The sequence below is a fragment of the Oncorhynchus masou genome, chromosome 31, assembly GCF_036934945.1.
Source record: "Oncorhynchus masou masou isolate Uvic2021 chromosome 31, UVic_Omas_1.1, whole genome shotgun sequence".
Taxonomy (NCBI): Eukaryota; Metazoa; Chordata; class Actinopteri; order Salmoniformes; family Salmonidae; genus Oncorhynchus; species Oncorhynchus masou.
The window spans coordinates 73,047,023-73,056,413 of record NC_088242.1 but is presented as its reverse complement, the minus strand read 5'-3'; positions in this window follow the sequence as shown (position 1 = coordinate 73,056,413).

Below are 9,391 nucleotides of genomic sequence, written 5' to 3'. Positions count from 1 at the left end.
TGGTGTCCACATCACCAAAAAACTATCATGGTCCAAACAAACCAAGACAGTCGTGAATAGGGCATGAAAAAACCTCCCCCTCAGGAGACTGAAAATATTTGGCATGAGCTCCCAGATCCACAAAAGGTTCTACAGCTACACCATCGAGAGCATCCTGACTGGTTGCATCACTGCCTGGTATGGCAACTGCTCGGCATCTGACCGTAAGAGGCTCTACAGAGGGTAGTGCGAACGGCCCAGTACATTACTGGAGACTAACTTCCCGCTATCCAGGACCTATATAATCGGTGCTGTCAGAGGAAAGCCCATACAATTGTCAGAGACTCCAGTCACCAAAGATATAGACTGTTTTTTTCTGGTACTGCACGACAAGCTGTACCGGAACGTCAAGTCTAGGACCAAAAGGCTCCTCAACAGCTTCTACCCCCAAGCCATTAGACTGTTGAACATTTCATGAAAATCTCCACCGGACAATTTACATTGACCCCCCACCCTCTTGTACACCGCTGCTACTCGCTGTTGGTTTGTTAGCTATGCACAGTCACTTCACCCTCACCTACATATACAGATTACCTCAACACTACCATACACCTGCATACTGTCTCTGTACCAGTGCCCCCTGTATCAAGCTTCATTATTATTGTTATTGTGTTACTTTTTATTTTAACCTACTTGGTAAATATTTTCTTCTTCTTGAACTGCAGTGTTGGCTAAGGGCTTGTAAGTAAGCATTTCAAAGTAAAGTCCACACTTGTTTTATTCGCTGCATGTGGCAAATAAAGTATGATTTGATTTTGATTTTAATATATATGTTTCCCACACACAAAAACATTCCAGTTGTGCAGATGATTCTGCAATGTTTCTTTTAGGGTGAAAAAAACATTCACCTGATGTTCAAGAACGTTCATTTAGTCTTCTTTGAAAGGTCAAACATTCCTATTTATATGTTATCATCCTAATGTTAGATAAAACCCTAAGTAGAACTTATCTTATCTAATGTTCTGAGAATGTTCCTGGTTTGCTTGATTAATTATTTTGGATTTTCCTTTAGACTAAAGGTAAAACTTGAGAGACCAGTTGAAATAAATAATCTAGTTTACTTGAAAAGGTTAAATAAGCAGCAGAGCTCTAATCCTGTTTGAATGGTGGAATGTTGAAAGAAAATAGCAATATTTTTGATGTGAGTTCCCACAGCTGAAGGACAGCACAGACATAATTGTCTAACTTGGAAGATTACCTTATTCTTATATTCAGATCCATTTCCTATTCTTGGGATGGCCGGTAGCGTAGTGGTTAGAGCATTGGGCAAGTAAGCGAAAGGTTGCTAGATTGAATCCCCGAGCTGACAAGGTAAAAATCTGTCATTTTGCCCCTGAACAAGGCACTTCACCCACTGTTCCTAGGCCATCATTGTACACAATAATTTGTTCTTTAACTGACTTGCCTAGTTAAATAAAGGTTAAATAAAAAATAAAAATAATAACCCAGTGCTACGATAAATAATTTCTCCGGAAGCTTCCTTCTTATTGGTAAGATGGGCATGCATTCGTCATTTTGTAGATACTTAAGTTTACACTGATGATTTCCACAAATTACAATAGATATTTAGACCTCAAAATTAATCTCAAATGTGTATTGTAGCAATGTCACTATATTGTCAGCATGTAGAGCACACTTTAACACAAGTCTGTCACTGGTTAATGAGGTAGTTAGTTATAAGACTGTTGTGTCTGTCCAAATCTATTCAAATGTACTGTGTCTTTCTCCAGGTTTATAACAGAAGGACGAGAGAGAGGGTGGGAATAAGTTTGAAATGACCTTTCTGAGCACCAGTGATTGTTTGCATTGGCTTGAAGATGAGACATGGTGCTTTCCTTATCCTAACTCTTCTGTGATTGGTTTTGCAAATGTCCTATCTAAGCTAATCTCTCCTCACTCATATGACTTGAGACCTTCAGAGTTAATGTGACATTTCCCAAATAAAAAACAGCCTTGCAAGTGAGTTAAATCCCTGTCTGTGTATCTACAGATAGCTCATATCCTTGGCTGTGTTTGTTTATTTACGCAGCTGTCAGAGAATAACTCTGTGTGCTCTACCTACACCCACACCCTCCAACTCCCATTACTGGCTGCTTGATAAACAGCACAATTACTGAAAGTGATGGAAAGTATGATGCTCTTGACCATTGTGTCTGGCCATTCCCACAATACTTCTAAAAAATCTTGAGATCCTATTTATATTATCATAGATTTCTAATCAGGCTTAGGCTGTGGAGACACTTATCATCACTGAGGGGGAGATGCCTCACATGGAAATGCGTTTCGATAGAAAATTAAGTTCAAAGGTCATTCCGGCATGATCTGAAGGGTAACAGCAGATGAAATGTGGCTATTTGTTTTTAGCCAAGACTGATTTCATCTTGGCTGGAAAAGGTCAACATGACATGAAAAAGGGATTCATCTCCAGTGGAAGTGGCATTGCTGCTGGCTCTCCAGACGCCTGTGTTTACTTATGTATTTACACTTGGGCTGGCTAACCGGGTCATTATTCACTGGCCAACAGCTTCTCCAGGTTCCAAGTTGTGGCCAGCCAAGCCAGTTTAGGGGATCTCTGTCTCTTTCTTTAAACTCTTTAAAAGCAAGTGTGATGCTTTCCATTAAATTCTATACACACAATTACCTGCAGTACATACAATGAATATAAAACATCTGATTGTCTTTTCGCTGATATGGAAACTCCTTGCCAGCACTTGTCCGGCTGAATATTCAGCTACTATAATGGAAAAACACCATTTAAAATGAAAATGGTACACGGCTCTGGTCCTGAATGCAGGTTAGTTTACCCAAGGAAATGTATGTACCTTATGCCCTTGGCTGCAGCCACACAAAGGAGAAAGATAAATAAGGGGAAGAAATGATCCCATACCACAGCATTGCCTTTAGGGGACTATGACTGTGGATAGGACAATGGGGTCAAAACAACTTGATTTGTATCTCATGTCCTGTGGGACAGGGGGATACACCAGTCCGATGCATGTTACCTGCCCTTTGGCTACCCCGTTGCTCCCAAACAATAAGCTGGAATACTGGTAGATGTTTACCCCAGGGGGGAAGGGTGAGAGAGAAAGAGAGAGAAAGATTTATACGATTATAAACTTGTAATGCCTTTTGAGGCTCGGCTTCATCTGATAATGAAATATATACTGTATATATATAAATATAGTAATAGTAGGCATTTTTTATACAAAGATACATTGTATGATTCTTTAGTTACAATTTTAATAATATTTTAATGCATTGCTTGCTAAGTACGGAAAGCAAATTCAACATGAAGGATTAACTTAAATGTGTGCAATTAAGTGATGTGGGCAAGGCAACGTTAAAACTTGCCTATACAGCGTAACTAGGGCAGGCCAGGGGAAGAGTAATTTACCACATTAGGCTCCTGGTGGGATGTCCTCTCTTAATATGCAGCCACACATTTTATCCTTCCTGTTTCAGGAACATTAGCAGGTACAGTAATCACATGCTGTTTAGCAAGACACTGGCAATCCCCCAACTGCCCCCCCCCCACACACACACACACCCTACACACACCCACATCGCCTACCACATCCTTATAACCTGGTGGCGATAAATTTATTGGACACCCATGTTGAGAAACAGGGGAGTAATTAACAGCACAGACGGGCAACTTGGTGCAATCACCTTGCAGGGTTTGGTCCTCTAAGTATGTGGTCCCTTTCATTTTAATTAAAATAACACTGTGCAAATACCTGAGAAAAGGAACAAAGAAAGGTCATATATCATTCAGAAGTATACAGTTTACAAAGGTCCTCCCTCTGAGATCAGTAGTTAGAGTTGAAACACATCATTGATTAACTAGCCCCACCCCTAACGTATCATGTCACATGCTAGAACTGCCCCGGTCAACTGTAAGTGGAAACGTCTAGGACCAACAACAGCTCAGCTGCAAAGTGGTAGGCCACACAAGTTCACAGAACTGGACCACCAAGTGCTGAAGTGCAAAATATTGTCTGTCCTCGGCTGCAACACTTGCTACCGAGTTCCAAACTGCCTCTGTAAGCAACGTCAGCACAAGAACTGTTAACTTCATGAAATGGGTTTCCATGGCAGAGCAAGTGCACGCACACAAACCTAAGACCACCATGCGCAATGCCAAGAGTGGGCTAGAGTGGTGTAAAGCCATTCTACTCCATCTGGCAGTCCCACGGACAAATCCGGGTTTGGCGGATGCCAGGAGAATGCTACCTGCCTGAATGCATAGTGCCAACTGTAATGTTTGGTGGAAGAGGAATAATGGTTTGGGGCTGTTTTTCATGGTTCGGGCCAGGCCCCTTAGTTACAGTGAATTGAAATCTTAACGCTAGAGCGTACAATGACATTCTAGATAATTCTGTGCTTCCAAGGCCCTTTCCAGTTTTATGATGACACTGCCCCCGTGCAAAAAGAGAGGTCCATACAGAAATATTTTGTCAAGATCGTTGTGGAAGAACTTAACTGGCCTGTACAGAGCCCTGAACTCAACCCTATTGAACCCCTTTGGGATGACTTGGAACACCGACTTGAGCCAGGCCTAATTGCCCAACATCTGTGCCCGATGTCACTAATGCTCTAGTTGCTGAATGGAAGCATGTCCCCGTAGCAATATTCCAACCAACAATATTCCAATCTAGTGAAATGCCTTCCCAGAAGAGTGGAGGCTGTTATAGCAGCAAAGGGGTGAAAAACTCCATATTAATGGCCATGATGTTGAATGAGATGTTCGACAAGCAGGTGTCCACATACTTTTGATCATGTAATGTATGTCAACAGCGCTAATCCTATTATATTCAATCCCCCCCCACATATCGTTATTTAGAAATATATATAATTGCAATCCCAATATACGGCCATAGAAATTCCTTGATGAAGTGGACAACGGTAATTATATTTAATGTTTCTCCTCGCTTTGCCACCTGAGTCAATAGCTTTATATTGACATAATTCTAAGGCTTTCAATGGCAGCATCATTGAAAGAATGCTTGAAAATCAATAGGAATAATATTAGCGAGTTCAGATGGGGTTAGAAGGTTAGTGCTCAATGTGCAAGGTTCAGAGAGCAACACCTTGCTTCTGTATATCCTTACACTGGAGGGAGGGACCTGAAACAGTGTAAACACAAAGGGAAAGTGCTTTACAACATGGATGACACAAGGATGAGAACTGTACACAGTTTCTGGTTTGGTTTGAGGAAAACGCTACAGAAAATCATCCGTACATTGCATAAAATATTTTAGGGTCAAATATTTATTACCTTATTATCTGTTAGCTGACTAATGATTTAGATTACCACACAGATATTTATTACCTTATTATCTGTTAGCTGACTAATGATTTAGATTACCACACAGATATTTATTACCTTATTATCTGTTAGCTGACTAATGATTTAGATTACCACACAGATATTTATTACCTTATTATCTGTTAGCTGACTAATGATTTAGATTACCACACAGATATTTATTACCTTATTATCTGTTAGCTGACTAATGATTTAGATTACCACACAGATATTTGTAAGTATAAGTATGTATAACATTCATAACAAGGGAATGTAAAATACAAAGATAAGTAGAAGTTCAGTAGCATACACAATCATAGGTCACATTTCAGAGGTGATGAGAATTTGTAAGTAATAGGATTTGTTGTATTTTTAATTAACAAAATCCTGTACTGTCACGTCTAGACGGGACCAAATATTTGATTCCCATCAAAAATCCCTAACCCCTAACCCTAAATCCAACCCTAACTTTAACCCTTAACCTAACCATAACCCTAACCCTAAACCTAACCTTAACCCCAAACCCTAAAACGTCTAACTCTAAAACTAACCGTAACCCTTAACCTTAATTCCATCCATAACTGAAACTGCAACCCTAACCCTTAAACCTAGCCCCTAAGCCAAAAAATAGCATTTTTCCTTGTGTGGACTGGTAAAATGTCCCCGCTTATCCAAAATGTCCTTGTTTTACAATCCCTGTGAGGAATTCTGGTACACACACACGCACGCACGCACACACACACACACACACACACACACACACACACACACACACACACACACACACACACACACACACACACACACACACACACACACACACACACACACACACGCACCCACCCAATTGCAACTTGACGTTTCTGCTCTGGCATAACTGCATTAGGGTCAGTATTCGGATGCCTAATGGTGACCCCTCAACACTCCTAATCCCACAGAATACTATTTTTTTAAGTCTTCTTGTTGGGGTTAGTAATGTTTGTATAGCACCAAATGAAATTACTCTGGGGTGTGGTATATCCTCTCCTCTTTTGTTGTGGGTTTGCTTATTTACAATAAATAACTTTGCCATAAAAATAAACATAATTTACTTCCAATGTTGTCAATATAATATGAATACCAAAATATACTTGTGTTTATTTACTTAATTGTTATTTTATTATTATTGGTAGCTCAAGACCATGGATTTGTAATGTGTAATATGATATATATGCTTTCATAACACCTTACAGATGCATTAGGAGTAGACTGAAACCTACTCATTGTACAGTTTGATGTGGACATTCCAATGTAAACCCTATTATATTTTGCTGGGTTTGCTTGTTAGAAAATTACTAGGGCAGTAACCAATGGTGAACTTACCTATTTTTGTGTTTAATTGGCCATGTTGTCTCTGGAGTTAATTGGTTCTCCAAGTCCAGGTAGTTACTAAATGTTTGGCAGCATTAGAACCTCAGCACTTTTCCATTAATGGTGCGTGAAATGAAATGTTTGATACTGCAAATAAAATCAGTGATATTCAAGGATGTTATGGTTGGTAATGCGTTGAAACGGCCATTTAATGGTTCCTGGAAGATTGGGGTAGTGTCAGCTGGAACCGCCTGGGCCCTCTCCTGACATTGCTAGTTGCCTCTTTATTCCCTTAACGATTGTCTGCTCTTATTACACAGACACCCAAAACCTTCAAAACTAGATAGACATGCTCTATTAGAAGTCCAATTAGAGTCATTAGTCAAAATGCGTGTGCGACACTAAAGCCCGAAACAATGACTTACTTAGTAATAAGATGATTCTCTCATATGCATTGACCACAAATGCTTGCCAGCCATCTCTGCATTGCGATTTCACCCACAGGAGGCTGGTGGCACCTTAATTGGGGAGGAAGGGCTCATAGTAATGGCTGGAGTGGAATAGGTGGAATGGTATCAAATACATCAAACACAACTTCAAATTCCTCGGCGTACACATCTCAGAGAAACTGAAATGGTCTAACCACACGGACACTGCAGTGAAGAAGGCACGATAGCGACTCTTCAACCTCAGGATGCTGATGAAATTCGGCCTGTCCCCAAGGGCCCTCACAGTATTCTACAGGAGCACCATCAAGAGCAAATTATATAGTAATGGCGCCGGAGGGGCTGTCGTTTTACGGGCTCCTAACCAACTGTGCTGCTACCGTCTCTTATTGTTTGTATCTTATTTTGTATATAATGTTGCTGCTACCGTCTCTCATGACCAAAAATAGCTTCTTGACATCAGAACAGCAATTACTCACCACAAACTGGACAGAGATTTTTTCTTTAATGAGTCCTAAGTGAGGGATATACTGCTTCCCCGAGACCAGGCCCAAATCTCCTTCATTCGCGTGAAGAAAAGATGGAAATACAAAGGGGTGGAGGTCGGGGTGCCTTGTGAGAATTCATCGCCTTGTAAAATCACTAGCAAATAAACTGGATAACATACGATCCAGACGATCCTTACAACGGGACATTAAAAACTGTAATATCTTATGTTTCACTGAGTCGTGATTGAACAATGAAACGGATAATATAGAGCTGGCTGGATTATCGGTACATCAGCAGGACAGAGCAGCTACGTCTTGTAAGACAAGGTTTGGGGGTGTGTGTCTATTTGTCAACAACAGCTGGTCTAATACTAAAGAAGTAGAGTACCTTATGATAAGCTGTTGACCACACTATCTACCAAGAGAGTTTTCATCTATATTATTCGTATCCGACTATTTACCACTACAAACCAATGCTGGCACTAAGACCACACTGAAAGAGCTGTCTAATGCCATAAGCAAAGAAAATGCTCATCCATAAATGGCGCTTCTAGTGACTGGGGACTTTAATGCAGGCACATCTGTTTTACCTAATTTATAGCAGCATGTCACATGTGCAATCAGAGGGGAAATACATCTAGACCATCTTTAATCCACACACAGATATGCATTAAAAGCTCTCCCTCGCCCTCCATTTAGCAAATCTGACAATAATGATATCCTCCTGATTCCTGCTTACCAGCAAAAACTAAAGCAGGAAGTACCAATGACTCGCTCAATACGGAAGTGGTCAGATGACGCGGATGCTACACTACAGGACTGCTTTGATAGCACAGACTGGAAAATGTTCTGGGATTCATCCAATGGAATTGAGGAGTATACCACCTCAGTCACCGGCTTCATCAATAAGTGCATTGACAATGTCATCCCCACAGTGACTGTACGTACATATCCCAACCAGAAGCCATGGATTACAGGCAACATCCACACCGAGCTAAAGGCAAGAGCTGCTACTTTCAAGGAGCGCGACACTAATCCGGACGCTTATAAGAAATCCCACTATGCCCCCCAATGAACCATCAAACAGGCAAAGCATCAATACAGTACTAAGATTGAATCCTACCACACCAGCTCTGACGCTCGTAGGATGTGGCAGGGCTTGCAAACTATTACGGACTACAAAGGGGAACCCAGCCATGAGCTGCCCAGTGACACGAGCCTAACAGATGAGCTAAATGCCTTTTATGCAACACTGAAGCATGCATAAGAGCACCAGCTGTTCTGGATGACTGTGTGATCCCGTTCTCTGTAGCCAATGTGAGCCTATCTGGGATAGGCGGGACGCAAATGTCCCACTTGGCCAATTGCCAGGGAAAATGCAGAGCGCCAAATTCAAATAAAATACTATAAAATTCAAACTTTCATTAAATCACACATGTAAGATACCAAATTAAAGCTACACTCATTGTGAATCCAGCCAACATGTCAGATTTCAAAAAGGCTTGTCGGCGAAGCATAAGAAGCTATTATCTGATGATAGCACAACAGTAATCAAAGAGAGAGTAGCATATTTCAACCCTGCAGGCACCACACAAAATGCAGAAATAAAATATAAATCATGCCTTACCTTTGACGAGCTTCTTTTGTTGGCACTCCAATATGTCCCATAAACATCACAAATGGTCCTTTTGTTCGATTAATTCTGTCGATATATATCCAAAATGTCCATTTATTTGGCGCGTTTGATCCAGAAACAAAAC